Raw genomic sequence first — 20,984 nt, 5'->3', positions numbered from 1 at the left:
TATACTTGGATTCTTACAGATTAAGTAAATTGAAAATTAAGAAATATAAGACATGGGCTGGGAAATAGGCTCAGTGGTAGAGTGCTTGCCTTTCATGCATGAGGCCCTGGTTTCGATTCCCCAGCACCAAATAAGCAAAAAGAAAAAAAGCTGAAAATGGTGCTGTCGCTCAAGTGGTAGAGCGCTAGCCTTGAGTTGAAGAGCTGAGGGACAGCACCCAGGCCCAGAGTTCAGGCCCCATGACCAGACTCCCCCCAAAAAAAGAAATAGAAGACATGAGAACCTTTGCAAACAAGTTTTATATAATAAACATTTTGACGGCTGGGAAGATGGCTCAGTGGTTGAGCGCTTGCCTTGAATTGCCTGAGGCCCTGGGATAGATTCCTCAGCACCACATAAGCAAAAAGAAAAAAGCCGGTAGTGGTGCTGGGGCTCAAGTGGTAGAGTGCTAGCCTTGAGCTGAAGAGCTTAGGGACAACGCCCAGACCCAGAGTTCAGGCCCCAGGACCAGACCACCACCCCCAAAAAATAAACATTTTGAAACATGTATCCTTTAATTTTGACAAATAATTAATGTTGCTAGTGTTTTAACTCAAGATTTAGAATATGATAACCAGGTGCTCTATATCTCGCTATGGATGGCTATATCTCTAATCATTTCCCTCTGGATATTTTTATGATAAGGTTTATAGTTTCTCAGAATCTCCCAAGTTGCAAACCCTATTTGTAGTTCCTACCATAGGTAGAAAATGGAAGCCACAAATCACCATGCCCAGCTCAAATTCTTTTTTTTTTTTTAATTGTATTTTATTTTATTTGAGAACATACTGTACAGAGGGGCTACAATTACATGGGCAGGATAATGCATACATTTCTTACCAAGCATTGCAGCCTCCTCCTTTGTTTACCCTTCACCTCCCTTCCCCGCCTCCCCCCTCCCCCCACCCAATTTTACCCCCCTCCCCCCACCCAATTATACCCCCCTCCCCCCCCACACCGACATTGTAAAGCTGGTTTTGACATGACATTTTGTACTTCTCATTGTTGCAACAGGTCCACCTGAATCCTTAAACGACTTGTTTGTCCCCATCTCCTCCACATGTTATACTGACATCAAATATAGTGAAAGCGGGGGTTACACTGTGGGGGAGGGACATACAAAGCAACAAAGAAATAATCTTATAAATGCGTTAGAAACACATGCATGAAAGAAACGAAAACATTAAAATACATATTTAAGGGTTCATTTTCCTAACATCACATTATCTGACCTTTTCCGCTTGACTCATACCTATACTAGATATTGCAAATAAGGGAAACCATGGGACCTATGCTTGACTCTCAAATTCTTTTTTAATTCAAGTAAAATATTTATTAAAAAGTCACTAGGAAATGAAGCCTTTCTTAATAAATTATGTGCTTCTTGAAAATACAGTTAACTATTTGTTACCTGGAAAAATATGTTTAGAACTATAAGTCAATCAATTTATTTAAATTCACCAACCATATACAAATTAAGAAAATAATTTTAAATATGTACAAGTTAAATATTTTAAAAGCAACATATGTGTGCCCAAATAATTTATATGTGTAAAAACCATGCAAAATTAAATTAATTAATCTTACAACTCTGAAAAAAGAATTACCCTAAAGAAACAAAAGAAAATAAGTAATTAAGTTCAATATTTAAAATCTAAATAATAAAATGAAGTGTACTCTTAATTGACTAAAGTAACTGTAAACCCTCTTTATATCAACTTTATAATAAAAAATGCATGTACAAAAAAAGCAAAAGTACCCATTGATACATAGCAACAACAACAGCATCAGTAGTTATTTGAGTGTACAAAAAAAAAATCGATGGAGGTGATAACAATGTTCTTTCCATAAGAAATGTACTCATTACCTTATTTATGTAACTGTAACCCCTCTGTACATTACCTTTACAATAAAATTATGTTGAAATTAAAAATAAAACCAATAATATAGCAATTAAGAATTCTTAGAAGCCATTGGTTAAAAACTTTGTAAAAAGATGCCCCAAGTACTCAAGGAATATAGTTTGATGATACTATTTAAATACTTAAACTTTATCAGAGAAGCAAAAAGTTTAAAAACTGTTACAAAGTAAAGTAATAAATCAGAATATATTACTGTAATAATTATTAGATGGATTTTTAGTGGTAGTCAAATATGTAAGAAATGAGGCAATATGCCATTCAGTTGCACTTAAGTGAGAAAGAATTTTCTAGGTCTTTTAAAATATATCATAAGTTTAATGAAGAAATTATTCTGTTGCATCATATGATAATCAGATAAAGATTATATTAGAGCAAAATACAGATTTTTTTATGTTAATTTGGTTTTTGGATGTTAATGTATGTAGTTATTTTGGTTTTGGGAATTTCAACTTGGGGTATTGTTCTTACTAGTCTGGCATCATATAAGTGGTTAATATTAGGATAGGGGTTCCCTTTCCACAAAAACATGCACCTGATCTGTCCTTTTAGCCTTCTCATCATCATTGGCATCGGAGTTGCACACCAACTTGTCTAGCGTCCTACCTTGGATAGCCTGGATCCTGTAGTCCTTCCAATGTTAGTCTCTAGATCGTGCAGGATGGTGGAAATAATCCAATGCACTCAACTATAGCTTGAGAAGGAAGTCCACTAAACTTTGTCCTGGTTTCTGTTCTCAAGCCTCCTGAGTAGTTAAGAGTACAGATTGGAGCCCCTGGTGCCAAGCAGTAACAGTATTTTTAAAGCAATTAGACATATATATGACTTAGGCTTGTGATTACCTCAGGAAAAGAATAAAAGACCACTGAAGTATAGAGGAGAAACAGAATTTTAACTAGCTACTCAGAGGGTGAGTCAGCTTAGCTAGCTACTCAGGAGGCTGAGATCTGAAGACCACTGTTCAAAACCAGTCCAATCATGAAAATACATGCGATTATCTCCAAAAAACCAGAAGTGGAGCAGTGGCTCAAGTGGTAGAACACTATTCTTGGGCACAGAATTTTAGGGCAGGAATGATGAATGCATGAATGAACACATGCACATGCAAATGTGTGTACAGGCACATGTGCACGCGTGCACACACACACACACATACAGATGAGTATTTCAATGCAGAGTTTCTTTAATTTTTTACCTTGCTGTATTTATTTCCCTGTATTATTGACAAAATCAGCTAAGCACCTATTTACATACAACTCATCATGTTTCTCTAAAGTCTACTCTCCTTTCGTAAGCCTGCTTTTATTTGACCCAAAGTAAATTATTCAGGAGGTCAATTCATCTCCCTCAACTCTGTAATGTTAGATGGATGTTTAAGTTCTTCCTAGCAATATAATTTTGTGAAATCCTGCCTCAAGCAGCATATTTCTTTCATGAGAAGGGAAGCCTCTGAAAAAAAAAAATAAATAATAGGTTTTTCTCCTCCTGGCAAGCATCTGTAGTTTTAGTACCTTCATATAATCCATTATCTGTCTGTGTATGCCAAAGACGTCTGTGAAAACAAAAAGACCCTTCTCGGTGCATAGCATTCATATACCATCAATAGATATGAAGGTATGTTTTTATTATTTTGAAAATATCATACAGAGGATTTACAATTACATGGGCAATTACATGTGGCCTCCTCCTTTGTTTCCCCTTCTTATCCCTTCCCATCTCACCCCTCATAGCCTCCCAATATCCCCCTCCCCCCGCCACCAGCAAAGTTGTAAAGTTTGTTTTTTGACATAACATCTTGTACACCTCATTGTTGCAATGGGTCCAACTGTATCCCTATTTAAATGATTTGTCTTTTCACTTCCCCTCCACAAATTATACCAACAACAAATACAGTGAAAACAGGGGTTATATCGTGGGGGAGGGACATACAAAGCAACAAAAAATCATCTTATAAATATTTTAGAAACAATCGCATAAAATAAAAAAATATTTAAATACTTATCTTGGGGTTCTTCCACCTAACATCAATTAACCTTAGCTTTTCTGATTGTCTCAGATATATACTATTTATTGCAAATAAGGGAAACCATGGAGCCTATGTTTTAGGGCCTGGCTTTCTTCACAATATAATTTTTTCCCAGACTTTCATTTTCCAAACAAATGGGGCAATGTCATTTTTTCTGATGGAGGCATACAATTCCATTGTGTATATATACCACATTTTATTGATCCATTCATATACTGAGGGGCATCTGGGTTGGATCCATATCTTAGCTATGGTAAATAATGTTGCCATAAACACAGTTGTGCTGGTAGCTTTAATATGGTCTTGTTTGTGATCATTTGGGTAAATGCTCAAAAGTGGGATTGCTGGGTCATGGAGGAGCTCTATGTGTTTGATCTTGTCCAATGCTTTTTCTGCATCTATTGAAATACCCATGCAGTTCTGATCCTTGCTCCTGTTGATGTGATGAATTATATTAATTGATTTGCGTATATTGAACCAGCTTTGCATACCTGAAATGAATCCTGTTTGATCATGGTGTATGATTTTTTGGATGAATTGTTGAAGTCGATTGGCCAAAATTTTGTTGAGAAGTTTTGCATCAATGTTCATCAAAAAAATAAGGTTCAATTTTGTTAACTTTTTTGAAGAACCAACTCTTTGTTTTGTTGATTCTTTCTATAGTTTCTTGTATTCTAATTCATTTAATTCTGATTTGATTTTAATTAATTTTTTCCATCTACTGGATTGGGGTTTATCTTGCTGCTCTTTTTCAAGGAGATTCAGATGTCTCATTAAATTGTTGGTTTCAGATCTCTCCAATTTTTTTCATGTAAGAACTCAGAGCTATAAACTTTGCTCTGAGTCCTGCGTCCCAGAGGAGCAGATAATTTCTGTGCTCATTTTTTGAATATCTTGAACATTTGAACTTTGTTTCTAAGGTTTTCCATGACCTACTGGTGATCCAAAAGTGTGTTGTTCAGCCTACATGAGTTACTGGACTTTCTTTTGGTGTTTTGGCTTTTGGTGGTGTTGAGTTCTTATTTTATTCCCTTGTGGACTGAGACAATGCAAAATATGAATTCAATGTTTCTGAATTTTGACGTTTGATTTGTGACCTAAAATGTGGTGCATTTTGGAAAATGTTCCATGTGCTGCAGAGAAAAACGTGTACTGTGATGCTGCTGGATGAAATATTCGCTAGATGTCTACTAAATCGGTTGATCTATGCAGCTGTTTAGACCCGCAGTTTTTCTGTTTAGTTTTTTGCTGAGATGATCTATGTAGTGTGGATAGTGGTGTATATAAGTCCCCAACAATTAATGTCTTTGGATCTATGTGAGATTTAAAGTTATATTTTTTGGATAAATTTGGGTGCTTTATTGTTTGGCAAATAGATATTTAGAATTGTAATATCCTCCTGAAGGAGAGATCCCTTAATTAATATGTAGCAACCTTCTTTATCTCTTCTCACTAATTTTAATTTGAAGTCTATTTTATCTGATATTAGAATTGCAACTCCCACCTGTTTATGGGGGCTATTTCCTTGGTAGAATTTATTTCAGCCTTTCACATTAAAAATGTGTTTGTTTTTATGGGCAAGATGTGACTCCTGAAGACAGAAGATAGAAGGATCTTGCTTTTTAATCCAACTAGAGACTCTATGTCCCTTAATTCGAAAGTTAAGTCCGTTAATGTTGAGAGATAGTATTGAAAGGTATTTGGGAGTTACTGCCATTTTATCCACCTTCTTGGGGGTTGCAGCACCTGGGTTCTTCCCATGGTTCTTGGATTCTGTTTGGGTTTGGTTTCTTGGCCTTTATTGTGGTCTTGTTGGTTTTCTATATGTAGGAAATCTTTAAGAATCTTTTGTAGGACTGGTTTGGTGGAGATATATTATTTCAATATTTATTTGCTATGGAAGACTTTTATTTGACCTTCAGCTATGAAGGAGAGTTTAGCTGGGTACAGTATTCTTCGTTCATAGTTGTTTCTCTCTGTGGCATGGAATACATAATTCCAGGCTCTAAATTGTCTCTGCTGAGAAGTCTGAGTTGATTCTAATTGGTTTCTCTTTATAGGTGATTGTACTTTACTCCTTGACAGATTTAACGATCTTTTCCTTGGTCTGAATTTATCCTGTGTGGATTGTAATGTGACGATGGGATTTCCTGTTGTCGTTTGGTCTATTTGGGGTTCTAAAAGCTTCTTGTATCTGAATAGACCGTTTTTTTTGCATGTTTGGGTAGTTCTCTGCTAGGGTCCTGTTAAACAAATTTCCTAGACCATTAACTTCTGTCTCTAGGTGCTCCTCTACACACATTAGCCTCAGATTACGCCTTCTGATGGTGTCTTCCAAGTGTTGAATAGATCTATCATATTTCTTGAATTTATCTTGGAGGGTTGTATATTCTTTCTCTATAATATCTATGCTGTCTTCAATGCCCGAGATTCAATCTTCTGCATGGTCTAACCTACTGTCAAGACTTTCTACTTTGTTTTTTATCTTTTCCTTTTAATTGGTCGGCTTTGATGGCTTCGAATTCTTTGTTGGAGCTTTGTTTTAGATCTTGTATGAACTTCTATACTTCCTTAATTTGGTGTTCAGTGTTTATTCGCAAATCATTTAGTTAATTGGTTATGGTTTCCTTGGACTCCCATTCCTTCTGTTGGGCTCCATTCAGCATTCCCTTTGTGGTTTCCCTGACTTCTTTCAGCTGTCTGTTTATGGATTCCATGAATGTCTCTAGTAATCTTTGTCTATTCTCATCCCATTCTCCCAATTCTTGTATTACTCTTTGATTAGCTTCCTCACATTCATGCAACTCCTGTAGTTCTCTTTGTTCTCAGACTGCTCATGCAATTTCTTTCCTTCTCTTTGATTGTTCTCAGGCTGCTCACACAATTCCTTTATTTCACTTTGAGTGTTCTCAACCTGCTCACGCAATTCCAGTATTAACCTTAGAGTAGCTTCCTCATGCCCATGAGCTGTTTTGATCTTTGGTTTGCCTCCTCTCTCTTCCTATTATGCTCACACTGAGTCCTTTGCAGGTTTTCAATCTTTTCATTCACCATGTTTGCCAATAGTGTTTGTAGAGCTTTTTGGGAACTCTCCTCTGCATTATTCATTATCTGTTCTGTCACCTGATTATTTTGAATGGGAGTTGAGATACCCGGAATTGCCATTTTTCTTTTGTTTTTCTGGCTTGTTCTTCCCATTTGGTATGAAAGCAATGCCAGTTTTGTACTAGAACACCATTTTAAGGCAAGCATCATCCAAAGTCCTGTAATTGCACAGTCAAAAGTCTGCAGATACAATCTAATTCAAAAGATACAGTCTATTCAACATCAAAAATTATGTATTAATGGGCTCAGAACAGCAAAGAAGAATTTTACAAACCAGAAATTATTAGGTTTAGGGAGAATGGTGGGAACTTCACTAGCTGCTTTACTAGCTTTGACCTATTTCTTCATTGTATAGGAAAAGTGTGATTCAACTAATTTCAATAGTATCTGTTAAGAGAATTATCAAGGATTTAAATTATTGTCTGTAATTTGGTCAAAGCTATGTCTCTTTATGTAGGCTACTAAAAATGTATTTACTCATTTCAAGTAAATACATAAATTCTATTTCCATCTTTTTTAAAAAATAAAATTCTGTTTGCTCTATAAATTGATCAGAGGCATGGATTTTTGGCTAGCTATGTCATTGCACATCTTTGTCACACTTCTCTCTCTTTCATGGTTCTCATAGATAATATGATTGTTCCATAATTATCCTAATTTATTTTGCTTTTATATTTTTGGTTTCATCATTTCACTTTTTGCTCTGCCATTTCACAAATTATTTATATAGAAGGCATTATTTCCTATTTTTTCATTCCTAGAATAAGCTACACATGAAGAGATCACTCGTCCTCATTTTCAGTCTGTACCTTTGAATACGGAGGAACATCTTTCCTCTGCACTCCATCAATTCCCTACTCTCCAGTTAGAATAATTTTGAATAGTAAAATGTGAAAAAGAGAAAATAAATCGTGGTGAAAAAACATATACAGAAAATTCACCAGACATTTCGGACCAGTTCAAACAATGTGAACTATTAGGGAAATACATGGACACCTCATTCCCACTGGCACTCAAAGTCTCTGGTTTGGCAATTCTTAGGAAGATGAGGAACAAGATAAAAAAGTAAGGAATGGTATCAATTACAAGAAAAAAATGGAGAAGGATCTAAGCAAATTTCTTCATTGGACTGCTGCAAATATTCGGCTTACTACAGTGCAGAGACTACTTTCCAAAAAGGCCACTCATGTGAATACTAGGGATGATGATGAGTGTACCCCTCTTCATCTGGAAGCCTACAGTGGAAACTTAGACATTGTCCATGAGTTGGTGGCTCAAGCGGCCCATGCAATAACTGTAGATGACTGGACAACCCTGCACAGTGCACATACATAGAATAATACCAGAGTGGCTTCTTTCTTACTTCATCATGATACAGATACCAAACAGATACAGATACAGATACAGATACAGATACAGATACAGATACAGATACAGATACAGATACAGATGCCCAAACTAAAAGCCTCTTGACCCCCTTACATCTTGCTGCGGAGAATTGAGATAGCAAAAATATGCTGGATCTCCTTCTAAGAAAGGTTATATAAAACCAGGCCTGAAGTACAATTTAGAAGAAACTGCATTTGATATTGCCAAAAGGATAAGTATATATATCATTATGTCTATGAAGTTGTGGAAGGCTGAACAAATTGTTCTCCTAAGTCCTAATGGTCTGGTTAAGTTTCTTAAATTTCAAAAATGCAAGCTTATCCTTTGTGTCCATACAAAATAATTTCACAATCCAAATAAGAGCAATATCTTTTTTGTCAGACATGGGGCATGAACTCTGGGAATGGGCACTATCCCTGTGGTCAGCTCAAGGTGAGCACTCTACTGCTTAGGCCACAGCTCCACTTCAGGTTTTCTAGTGGTTTATTGGAGATAAGAGTCTCACAGACTTTCCTTCCTAGGCTGGCTTTGAACCGTGATCCTCAGATCTCAGCCTCCTGAGTAGCTATGATTACAGGCATGAGCGACAACCTCCTGGCAACACAAATAACTTACTGGAAAAATTCATGGATTCAGCGGAATTCTTCCAAAAGAATTGCCTGCATTGGATGTCAAAATGTATTCAAGTGTTTTTGTATACATGTATAATAATTCATACAGAGTTTGTGATTTTTTAATCAGAAATAATTTTAGCTTTATCTGTTGAAATGAGTAATACAGAAACTAAAGTATTTCTGGTGCTTTTCTGAAAAAGTATATGTTAAAATTTCCTATATTCTATGTTTGTATAATGTTCATAATGTATTTTATTCTCTCCTAGATATACTTGAATTTTACATTATTTAAAATATATAGGTTCAATAATGTGTCCTTTCAGATTGCATTCCATATAGAAACAGCTTAAGATTCCTTTTTGTCCTAGGTCCTAATAATTTTCTCTGGGATAAAATGACAATGTTATCTAATTTCAAAAGTTTTGTGAAGTTTATGCTATGCAAACGCCTTTCTTTCTAAGGTGAAGATTTAATACACTGATGTCAAACTAAATTTAATTATATGAATTAAGTGTATTGTTACACTTATAATTTTGTAATCAACTTTTTAATAACTGTTTTTCATTTCTTGCATCTGAAGAATGAAAAATATGGAATACTTCACAAACTTTCATATCATCCTTGTGCAAGTGCCATGTTAATCTCTGTATTGTAATTTGTGTATACATACTGCTGAAGCATGTAGTATTCTCTAAATTTAAGTAGTTAATGATGCAATCTTTATAGAGGCTTATATCTATGGGTGCCTATTATAACAAGGAAACCTTATGGTTCCTAACAATGCTATTTATCTTATTTCCTTAAAATTCTGTGAATAGTGGGGAAAAATTATATTGTCCAGTTGATTTATCACATTTGAAATCTTTTTTTGTCGATGACTATTTTAAGTCTTTTTCACTTGGAATTTGATCGTACTTTCAATTATTTATATCTAGGTCCGAAGGTGCTGGCTTTCTCAAATTAGCTTTGTGGAGCTAAAGGATTCAAAGTAAGCCTTGCTTAAGAGCTACTTCTAAATTCTTTAGCTGACATTTTCCCAAATGAGGTCTTACTTGCACAAAGGTCTACCTAACCCTTTACCCTTCTTCCATGTAGGAAAAGACCAACCAGACTATGTTACCCTGACAGCATAGATGGTCCTACTTGAACAAAACTAATCTTAGTTATAAGGGATCATAGAGAGATGAACAGTTCAGGCAGAACTGTTCAGACTAAAAGATATTTTATCAAAATACTATTGGTTATTATACCTACCATTTCAAGAGTAGCTAAAGCCAAGAAGGTGAGAAAATTGTTCATATGCATGTTAACAATGTCCTTTCCTGCCTACCTTCCAACCAAGCAGGAACTTACATTATTGCCTTTCTATCACCAAATATTTTCATAGTTTCAGGAGAAGTCCATATGTCTCTCCTTGTTATTATGCCTTAAATTGGTAATGTTTTAATCACAGTGTTTCCTCTTGCCTCCAGGCTGTAAATTTACAAATGGTAAAGCTTTAGGTCTAACTCTATCAAACAATGATGTAGAGATAATTGAATATTACTTTAAAACAGAGTTGCCTTTATTGCAGTAACCACAAGTGAACAATGCAAAATATGTGACATTTATTATATTACATATAGTTATATATTTTATATTTATATGTGCTGATTTTGTATTTCACACTGTGAAACTTACTAGAATTAGATGATAATTTGACAAATAAATTGATATTTATTTATTCAAGTAAACAGGATTGGAATATACATAATTAGGTTTAAAATATATATTAGAATAGAAAAAGTATCAATGCAATGTCTTTGGTATAAACTTGTGGTACATTCTAACTGTTCTTGGTCTTCTGAATTCACATGGCCAAAAAATTTTTGTTTTCCTCTAATCTATAAGGGATTTACATTGCTGCTCTGTTTATTGTTTTAACTCACTGGTCCCAAATTGTTTTTCTCCATATTTCTGAAGCATTCCTACAGATTATGCCCAAATTTGCTGATAAGATGTCTAAAAATATTCTTCTTCTTCAGTACCCATGGGTCACAGGATCCCAGATCCCAGTTACCTGTGTCATCAGATAACAGGGGCAAGACTTCTCACCAAGGACCATGCAACATGCCAACACAAAGTAATTGAAGACCCATCTCAGTTTCTCATTTCTTATATTTCAGGGCCCCAATTCCTTGAGATGCAAGAATTAGCAGTAAGCAATTTCAAAATGCAAGGCAACTTAAAATGAAGGATGAGATCACAAAATTTGAGAGAAGTATTATCATTCAAACATTCATCTTATAGATGAACAGCCCATATGATTGAACAAGATCACAAAGTGCCATAAGATTATTTTTGATTCCCCTTCCCTATGATTAATGAAAGATTTTAGTCCAGTATAAGTGGGCTAAAAAATAGCTCCTGAAAGGATAGATCCATAATTGGTCTACCAAGGCCCGGAAAAATTGACTTAGAAGTCAAATGTAATTCAGAAAAACATTGAGAAGTTCCTTAGTGCTTCAAAACATTGGGCCTTCAGTGCAACATGGTTCTGCAGAATGAAAATATCACTCTCAAACCAATGCTAATCTACATTTAATCTCCTGAAAGTGTATTCCTTTTTAAAATCACATTAGCCAAAATAACATTTGACAAATAGTTGATATTTAGTGACATTACAAGTTTTTCAAGTGTAGGGAACAAGTTACAATAGAGTTGAATTATTTACCCAGCACTAATGCCAAACACGTTCACCCATTCATTAAAGTGTAGAAATAGAACCACACACAACTTGTGTTGTTAAGTAGGGGCCTTCCAGAAGTGCATTAAGTAGATCAGCCTCTGAAATTTCCAACCCAAACTTTAGCTAATAAAGTAAATTTCATCATTTAATAAGGTACATTTTAAAAAGTCACAAATAGTTGCCTTATCATATGTTATTTTATGTTTCCCTATCTGTCTAAAATAGTAAGAAATGTTATTGTATGCTTACCCTATCTGTCCAACATAGTAAGAAATATGACTTTAAGTCTTGAATATGGGTTCTCATCAGAGATATGACAAAAATAAAATCTGTCTTCTATTTCTATCATATTCCTCTATAAGAATAAATTTTAGTTTTCTTCTTTTCCGAAAACTTATAGGTAGTAGAAAATATTATCCCATGTAAAATAAAACAATCACAAGATTGTACAAAGCCATTTATAAAAATTGGTAGTTAGGAATACATTCTAAGCCATTTTTAACATTCTTTTTGACTAAAGATTAATCTTCCAAATGGATGAAATAAAATCATGTTTAGGTGCTTCATGTCTCCAGACTTGCAAATTGTTACTGCCGATGAATGAATTATGGAAATATAAGCTGACAACAGTTCAAGCATATGCAGGATTGAAACTCCATGGAATGTATATAAACCTTTCAAAGTATTAACAGATAGTTTAACAGAATGACTATCAGGAAGTTGAAACCAGAGCGGAATTATAGTAAAGGCATAGAATGAATTAAAAATGAATAAGGGGCAAGTACAGCTAGAATACTCAATGTACACACGTGATAAAGGAAGTGGTAAATCAAAACTAAATCTTGGAGAAAGGGTTGCTTGAGAATGATGGAATGAGTGACTCTGATCCAGGAGGATTGGACAATTAGATCGACAGGTTTAATTGTAACAAACTGGCATAACCTTTTCAAATTCAGTTAAAAAACAGAACAAAAAACAAAAACACACAAAAATCACAACCAAACAGCAATCTCTAGGGTGTATGAAAATGACCTCTCAAAATTTTAAGCAGTTAATGAATAGCAGTCTTGAGAAAGCAAACAAAGCTGTTCAAAGAGGGAAGTTTGGGATAGGGGAGAATTTTTAACAGATTTAAATAAATTGTCTAAGGTTATAAATCACCTACATCTGCTGAAAATAGTATTTTTTTAAACGAGTTCTCTGTCTGAACTGGATAATCCATTCCTCATGCACACTTGATAGCTTGTGAAGATAGAATGGCAGAAACAAGAAAAAGAACCCACTACTACACTGGAGAGAAAACAATCTTCTATCTTTTCTCTAATCTCTCTTCACTACCCTTTTTTCATACTTTTAAGTCAATTGATTTTGAATAATATTTTCCTTCTTTCTTCTGGTAAAATAATTGGTCAAAGTAATTGATTAAATATTATTTGCCATTTTTTCAAGGAAATAGAAGAGTCAATCCAAAAATTCATATGGAACAATAAAGGACCCCTCATAGCAAAAATGATACTCAACAGAAAGAACAGTGCTGGAGGAATATTCATACCAAATTTCGAACTCTACTATAAAGCCAGAGTAATTGAAACAGCTTGGTACTGGCACAAGAACAGTCCTCAGGGCCAATGGAGTAGAATAGAAAACCCAGAAATGAACCTTCAGACCTATAGCCATCTAATTTTCTATAAGGGAGCTAAAAAGTGGAATGGAAGAAAGACAGCTTCTTCAGTATATGGCAAAATCGGTTAACTACTTGTACAAAACTAAAACTAAATCCTTATATATCACCCAGCACCAGAATCAACTCCAAATGGATCAAAGACCTCGGAGTCGAATCAGACACTCAAACCATTACATGATAGAATAGGAGAAACCCTAGGTCTCCTTGGTGCAGGCCGAAATTTTCTTAATAGAGACCAGGAACACAACAAATCAAAGAAAGGTGGGACAAATTGGATTGCGTGAAGTTGCAGAGCTTCTGTAAGGAAATGGGCATAGCTAGCAAGATCAATAGAAAGCCCACAGATTGAGAGAAGATCTTCACTAGCCCATACAATGGACAAGGGTCTCATATCTAAAATATACCTGGAACTCAAAAAAAATAAATAAATCCCCCAACAACAAATCCTCAAAGAAACAACTGCCCAATAAATAATAGATCCCAGGAGAGGAATTGAACATAAAAGAATGACAAAGTTCAGGTTAACTTTTGCTTTCCTTTTTACTGTACAAAAAAGTCCCTGATTTTTCTGTGTGTTTTTACTCATATAAAACTTTTTTGTAAACTTCTGGTTGAAAGTATTACAAAAGAAAACAATATGCCATTTGAAGGCCAGCATACAACAAATGGAAATAACTTTGTTTTAAAAGTGTTCTACTGCAAAGAAACAAAGATATGGAGGTTTTTAAAGTGTCTTATGGATGGATTTTTCACTCCTGAGATGATTCTCTTGTTGCAGGAGTCAGTTATCAATTCCTTTTGTCTGGTCCTGAGTTTACCATAGCAATACGGATTCCAAAAAAGCAGGATACAGTTGAATATGATCAGCAAAAACAGCCTCTTCTCAGATCAATACTCCTTTAAGGTAAGTCCCAAAGAAATACCCAGGGTTTGTATTGTTTGCTTGTTTGTTTATTTTGAGCTTTTTCTGGGGCAGGAACTCAGAGGCTGGACCCTGTCCCAGAACAGTTGTCTTTCTTTCCCACCTACCTCCAAAGCTAGTACTCTACTGCTTGAGTCAAAACTCCACTTCTGGCTTTTTTTGTGTTTAATTACAGATAAGTGTTTGACAGACTCTCCTGACTGGGTTGGCGTTGAACTAAGACAGTAAGAAAGCTAAATGATATCAACTGTATGGACTTCTCTTTTGAACCAAGAAATGTTAGATGAAGTTTATTATAAAGCTAATTAATATTTGACAATTTTTAAGCGAATATGTTCAGCGAAGTATCCATAACTTAAATAACTCAGTAAAAGTAGGTGCACTGAATCATTTGGGAATATTACTATTGAATTCTTCATTCCTTTATGAGAAACTTAAAACCATATTTGCACTTTTTGTTGGTTGTGGGGATTGAACACAGATCCTGGGCACTCTCTCTCAGCTCTTCAGCTCAATTTGAGGGTTCTACCACTTTAGCTACAGCACCACTTCTGGGTTTCTGGTGGTTAATTGAAGATAAGTGTTTCATGGACTTTCCTGACCAGACTGGCTTTGAACCACAATCCTCTGATCTCAACCTCCTGAGTAGCTAGGATTACAGGCACGAGCCACCAGCACCAGGCTCATATTTGCATTTATGTGCAGTTAATGTCACTCTGGAGACAAAGAATGGAAATCTGAATCAAATGATGTGACATTGCAGCTTTTCAGAATAATTGAGGTAGCAATAAATATGTCCTCCTTTTCCATTTTGTTACATTAACGACTCATGTGCTATGGGACCCTTACATTAGCATCCTCATTCATTTTTGTAGGTGTATTTAATATCAGGAAATGTTCATAGAGAAATGTTGAAAGACTGAGATTTTTAGAAAGCAAAGGAGATCAGGTATGAAAGAACAGCATAGAAGGAGATACATTTATTACACAGAGATTAAGAACTAGCCAAAGAGATTTAGAATGCTACAGGCAATGAGGAATAAGCCTAGTTGTTAACTAGCTCTTCAGTAACTAAAAATGGTTCCCTACAACAGTTTCTGCTATACCTTAGTTACTATCATTTTTTCCCTTATATCTGGAGTTATTCCTTCTCTTCTGTCACAACTGTTAATTACCTTTTGCCTTTTTGGTGCCATGACTGGCAAAAAAGTTTTCCAAATCTCATTTAGACTACCCTTCTCATTGTGATTAGCAGTGAACCCACTCAAAAGCCAGGAATCTTTGAATATCCAGAATTAATCTTCACCTCACATCTTAGCACATTCCTGGCATTAATTGCCGTGACCTAATAAACAAAAGCTTTTTGTTTTTTTTTTTTCAACACAGGATCCTAAGATAGGTAAAGTACATGAATTAGCGACTATTGTCAGGTATCAGTATGGAAGGAGCAATTATATATTCCAAGTATGGGTTCTTTATTTTGCATTTACTAAGTAAATATTCATTCTTGTTGTTGCTGTTGTTGTTTTCGCAATCCTGGGGCTGAAAGTCAGGGCTTGGGAACTCTGCTTTTTTTTTTTTTTTTTTTTTTTTTGCTCAAGGCTAACCCTCTACTACTTGAGGCACAGGACCACTTCTAGTGTTTCTTTTTCAGTTTATGTGGTACCTAGGAATTAAACTCAGGGTTTCATGAATGCTAGGCAACTACCATACCATGAAGCCACATTACCAGAACCCTAACTGACTTTTTAAGATGGCATTAAATTTTCATTCCATAACTATGTATCATAATTTTAGCCAAAAATTTTTGCTAGAAAAGGGCATTGAACACAGTACTGAGTCTAGTAAGGTGAGATGGAAAATGAATAACTGTCATGGTTTAGCTAAGGCAGAGAGGGACTTACTTCATGGAGCTGGCGCAACAGACTGAGTGAGGCAGCTAACCCACAGCCCACTTCCTGAATGAGAAGGCCACCTTGGTTACAGCCACATGGGGATGTTGGGCCACCTCCTCCAGCACCCATTCAATCAGTTCCTGAGAGAGATAGAGAGAAAGAAAGAAGTTCAGAATTACACTTAAGCCAGGTGCCATTGACTCAGGCCTATAATCCTAAGTAGAATAGAGGCTGAGATATGAGAATCGTGGTTTATACCCAGCTCGGGCAGGAACACCTGTGAGACTCTTATCTCCAAAGAACCACAAGAGAACTGGAAGTGGCACTGTGACTCAAATGGTAGAGTGTTAGCTTTGAGCTTAGGAGTTCGGGGAGCTGTCCCAGGCCCAGAATTCAAGCCCCATTACTGAAAAAAGTGGACTTCCCGCCACAAAAAGTGGACTGAATAGCACTCATTGTCCTAGGGTGTATGGCAGGGAAGTCATGCCGAGCTTCCTGTCAGCTGGGAGTCATGAGTAGTTCACCAGGCTTCCCTGTGCCTCAGTTTCCCCAGCTTCAAAACTGAACAAATTGAAGGATCCCCTAGCTCATGAGGATAGGGTAATAAAGAAAGAGAGCCATGTTTTGATTCATACTCCCAAACCTGTCATAACATTAATAACACACACCATCTGAGATCTTTCCCGGTATCTTCCTGTCATATGCTCACAGAATTACCAAGAACCGAATCTGACGCCCCCTCCTTCTATGCTTGGCCCTGATTTAGAGATCCCTCTGTATTAATCCATTTTTTCCTCACAAGTGTTCCATGAGGAGATTGAAGTCCAGTGGTTGAGGCCCAACCCAGAGCTTCACCTCTCGTCAAGAATGGGCTGCCGTGGACTGAGTTTGGGACAATACATATAAACCAATGACTGAGCGTGGCACTACATGTCTACCATCTCAACTACAGAGGACCGGGCCTGGTGTCTCATGCCTGTCACCGATAGGAGGACCGTGATCCAGCCCAGCCTGAGCATATATTGTCTCTATCTCAGAAATGCCCAAGACAGAAAAGCTTGGCTCGCATGGTAGAAGACCTGATGGGCAAGCCTAAGGACTTGAGGTCAAACTCTAATATACCTAAAAGAACCAGAGTCCCAGCGAGAAGCTCATTCCTATAATCCTAGGTACTCAGGAGGCTGAGATCTGAAGATCACAGCTCAAGAGTTAAAATAGGGTTGGCCTCCTCCATTAGAGTTCATCATGAGAAGACCCAGAGTCTGTCCTATGCTGTTGCAATCCATACTAGCAGGACTCATATCCTTATTAAGTGTTGGACATGCTCTCTGTCCTCCTGGGAGGCCACCCCCTGTAGGTTGCACTCCAAGGTGCTCCAAGCTCCCACTGCCACCAACCAGGACCAAGGGAGTACACAGCTCCAGGGCACACAGATCCCTCGTTCTTGTAATTTAACAGTGCTGAGACCCCTTCAAGCGTCTCACTCTTCCAGGCCCCCAAACCTCAACTGTGAAAACCATGCACACCCCAAAGTTATTTGTACTTACCTATGGATGTTCATTCCATTCATGTTTAGTGTGGTTATTCCTTGTACTTTTGTTTTATTTATTTCTTTACCATTGATTTTACTGTGATGACACCCATTCCATTTATTACATTGATTACATCCTACCACATGGCATCTAAATTTGTAGATGTTTTCTCCATCATGCCTGACACCCAGGACTCTCAGAGAAAAGGAAAAAAAAAGTTTCACACTTTGCTTCTTACTCCATGATCCAATTGTTGGTAGTGCTGGCATCTGAACTCAGGGCCTAGCAGGACCAATTGGCAAATAGTTCAAGGTGACCACACCAGCCTGTGAGCAACAAAGGGGTTAGGTCATTCCCAGGATATGACATAGATCCCCAGGGTGGGTCACAACAGTCATAAATTTGTAATTCAAACATAGGATCTATATTTACATATATGTGTGGACAATATCTTTAATTTGGTGTAATTCTTATTTTCTGCCTTATGGAAGTATTGTGTATTTTACTGAGTAAGGTGACAGATATAACAGTGCTTACATGGATGACAACATATTGAGATGTCTATAGGGTTTCCTATGCATTCTCCATCCTAGCTTAGACCCAGGACTTTCACAGAACAGCTGAATCGATGGGCTTCTCACATCAGGATCCATCTTTTGGCAATGTTGGGATTTGAACTAAGAACCTAGCTGGCCCAATTGGGGAAAGGGTCAAGGTGAGGACACCAGCCTTAGAGTAACAGAGATAGGCTGTTCCAAGGACCTGACATTGAGTCCCAGGGAGAGCCAGATAGTCGTAAATTCATAATTTAAACGTAGGATCTATATTTACATACATGTGTGGTCAGCATCTTGCATTCGGTGCACTTCTTATTTTGTGTCTAATTAATGGAGTTATTTCTATTTTACTGAGTATGGTGACAGGTATAACTGTGCTGACATGGATGATAACCTGTTCCAATGGTTATAGTGTTGCCTATGCATTCTACATCCTTGTTGAGGCCCGGGAGTTTTACAGGAGAGGAAAACATGTGCAACGACTGGCTTCTGACAACAGAATGAATCTTTTGTCAATGCTGGGATTTGAACTGAGGTCTGGGTAGCTCTGTTGCATTTTGGAAAAGGGGAAGCTCACCATCCTTGAATATTAGAATTTCAGGCCTGGTCCAAGGCCTGATTTGAAGCCCCAGTACTGGACAAAATAACAAGCCCACCTTTTTTAAACATAGGATTTCTCTTTACCTACAGGTATTCTATGCATCTTGCATTCATTGTAGTTATTCTTTTTATTTTTGTGGCTTAGTCATGGATGTATTGTGTATTTTATTGAATATGGTGATAGATATAATTGTGCTGACATGGATGACAAGCTATTCCCATGGCTATAGAGTTGTATCTACAGAATTGTCCATCCTCGCTGAGACCCAGGACTTTCACAAGACAGGACAACAGGTGGATCTATTGGCTTCTCACATCAAGGTTAATCTTTTGGTAGTTCTGGGATTTGAACTCAAGATCTAGCAGGCCCAATTGGTGAAAAGGTCATGGTGAACACACAGCCTGTGAGGCACTAAGGAGCTTGGCCGTTCCCAGGACCTGAGATGAAGCCCTGGTGGGGGCCAAAATAGTCATAAATTCATCATTTAAACAGAGGATCTATATTTCCATACATGGTTGGGCAGCATCTTGCATTCTGTGTAGTCATTCTCTATATTTTGTGTCTTATTCATTGATATATTTTGTATTTTCTTGAGTATAGGTTGACAGATATAACTGTTGTGACCTAAATGACAACCTATTCTCATGAGTATAGAGTTACCTATGCATTCTCTATCCAAGCTGATACCCAGGACTTGCACAGCAGAAAAAAACTGGTGCAATGACAGGCTTCCCACATCAAGGTGAATCTTTTGGCAGTGCTGGGATTTGAACTCAAGGCCTAGCAAGCCCAATTGGTGAATGGGTCATGGTGAACACACAAGCCTAGAGCCACAAAGGAGTTGGGCAGTTCCCAAGAACAGAGATCGAGCCCCAGGGAGTTCACAATAGTCCTGAATGTATCATTTAAACATGGGATACATATTCACATCTGTGTGTGGACTGCATTGTGCATTTAGTGTAATTATTCTATTTTGTATGCTATTCATGGATGTATTGTGTATTTTATTGAGTATATGATGACAGGTATAACTGGGCTGACATGGATAACAACCTATTCCCATGGCCACAGGGTGGCCCATGCATTCTCCATCTTAGCTGAGACCCAAGACTTGCACAGGAAAGGAAAACAGGTGCAACAATTGGCTTCTGACATCAGGGTGAATATTTGGTACTGTTGGGATCCTAAGTCGGGGTCTAGCAGACCCAAGTGACAAACTGTTCCATGTCACCAGCCTGTGAGCCACTAATGAGCAAAGCCTTTCCCAGAACCTGAGATGGAGCCCCTAGGTGGGGGGCATGTGGAAGGGCACACAGCAGTCATCCATTCCTAAGTTGAAGGTAGTATGCAAATAAGTACATATTTGTATAGAATAGGAGAGATGATGACCTGTTATGGAATCCAATCCACCATGTATCTACCAATTCTTGGAACTTACCAGATGACTCCATTTCATGGCTGTGATTTTATTGTCACGCTTTTTCAACACTTCTTTACAAATAAACAATACCCCATGATTCTTGCCTATCATTTCCTACTCACATCACGCACGAGTTACTCATTCAAGTATGAGATCAATACTGGTCCAGAAACCAGTATCTCATGATTTCCTGCCATTGCCTTCTCATAGCGTTGCTGAATTCAAGGTTCAAGTGTGGAAAACATACTCCTTATATACATTTTAAAGCTTAGATTTATACTTCCATACAGATGTTCAGTCCATATTGTGTTTGGTGTGGTTATTCATTTTATCTCTTGTTTTATTCATTTATTTACCATTTATTTTATTGACTCTGATGACACCTATACCATTTATTACATTTACATACTATCACATAGCATCTAGATTTGTAGATATGTTCTCCATCATGCCTGACACCTAGGACTCTCCCAGAAAAGAAAACATGTGTCACACTTGGCTTCCTAATCCAAAATTAAATATTTGGCAGTGCTGGGATCTGAACTCAGGGCCT

The 20,984-nt window shown here is 37.0% G+C and overlaps 1 pseudogene; it reads right to left on the bottom strand.

Annotated features, from left to right (window-relative positions):
* Window positions 1-9,676: 9,676 nt before the first annotated feature.
* LOC138835471 (U6 spliceosomal RNA) lies at window positions 9,677-9,773 on the bottom strand (annotated as a pseudogene).
* Window positions 9,774-20,984: the final 11,211 nt, after the last annotated feature.

The sequence above is a fragment of the Dipodomys merriami genome, unplaced genomic scaffold (genome assembly GCF_024711535.1).
Source record: "Dipodomys merriami isolate MVZ:Mamm:240054 unplaced genomic scaffold, mDipMer1.0.p SCAF_239, whole genome shotgun sequence".
NCBI lineage: Eukaryota > Metazoa > Chordata > Mammalia > Rodentia > Heteromyidae > Dipodomys > Dipodomys merriami.
Note: the sequence above shows the minus strand (reverse complement) of the source record. Positions and strands in the feature narration are given on the sequence as shown.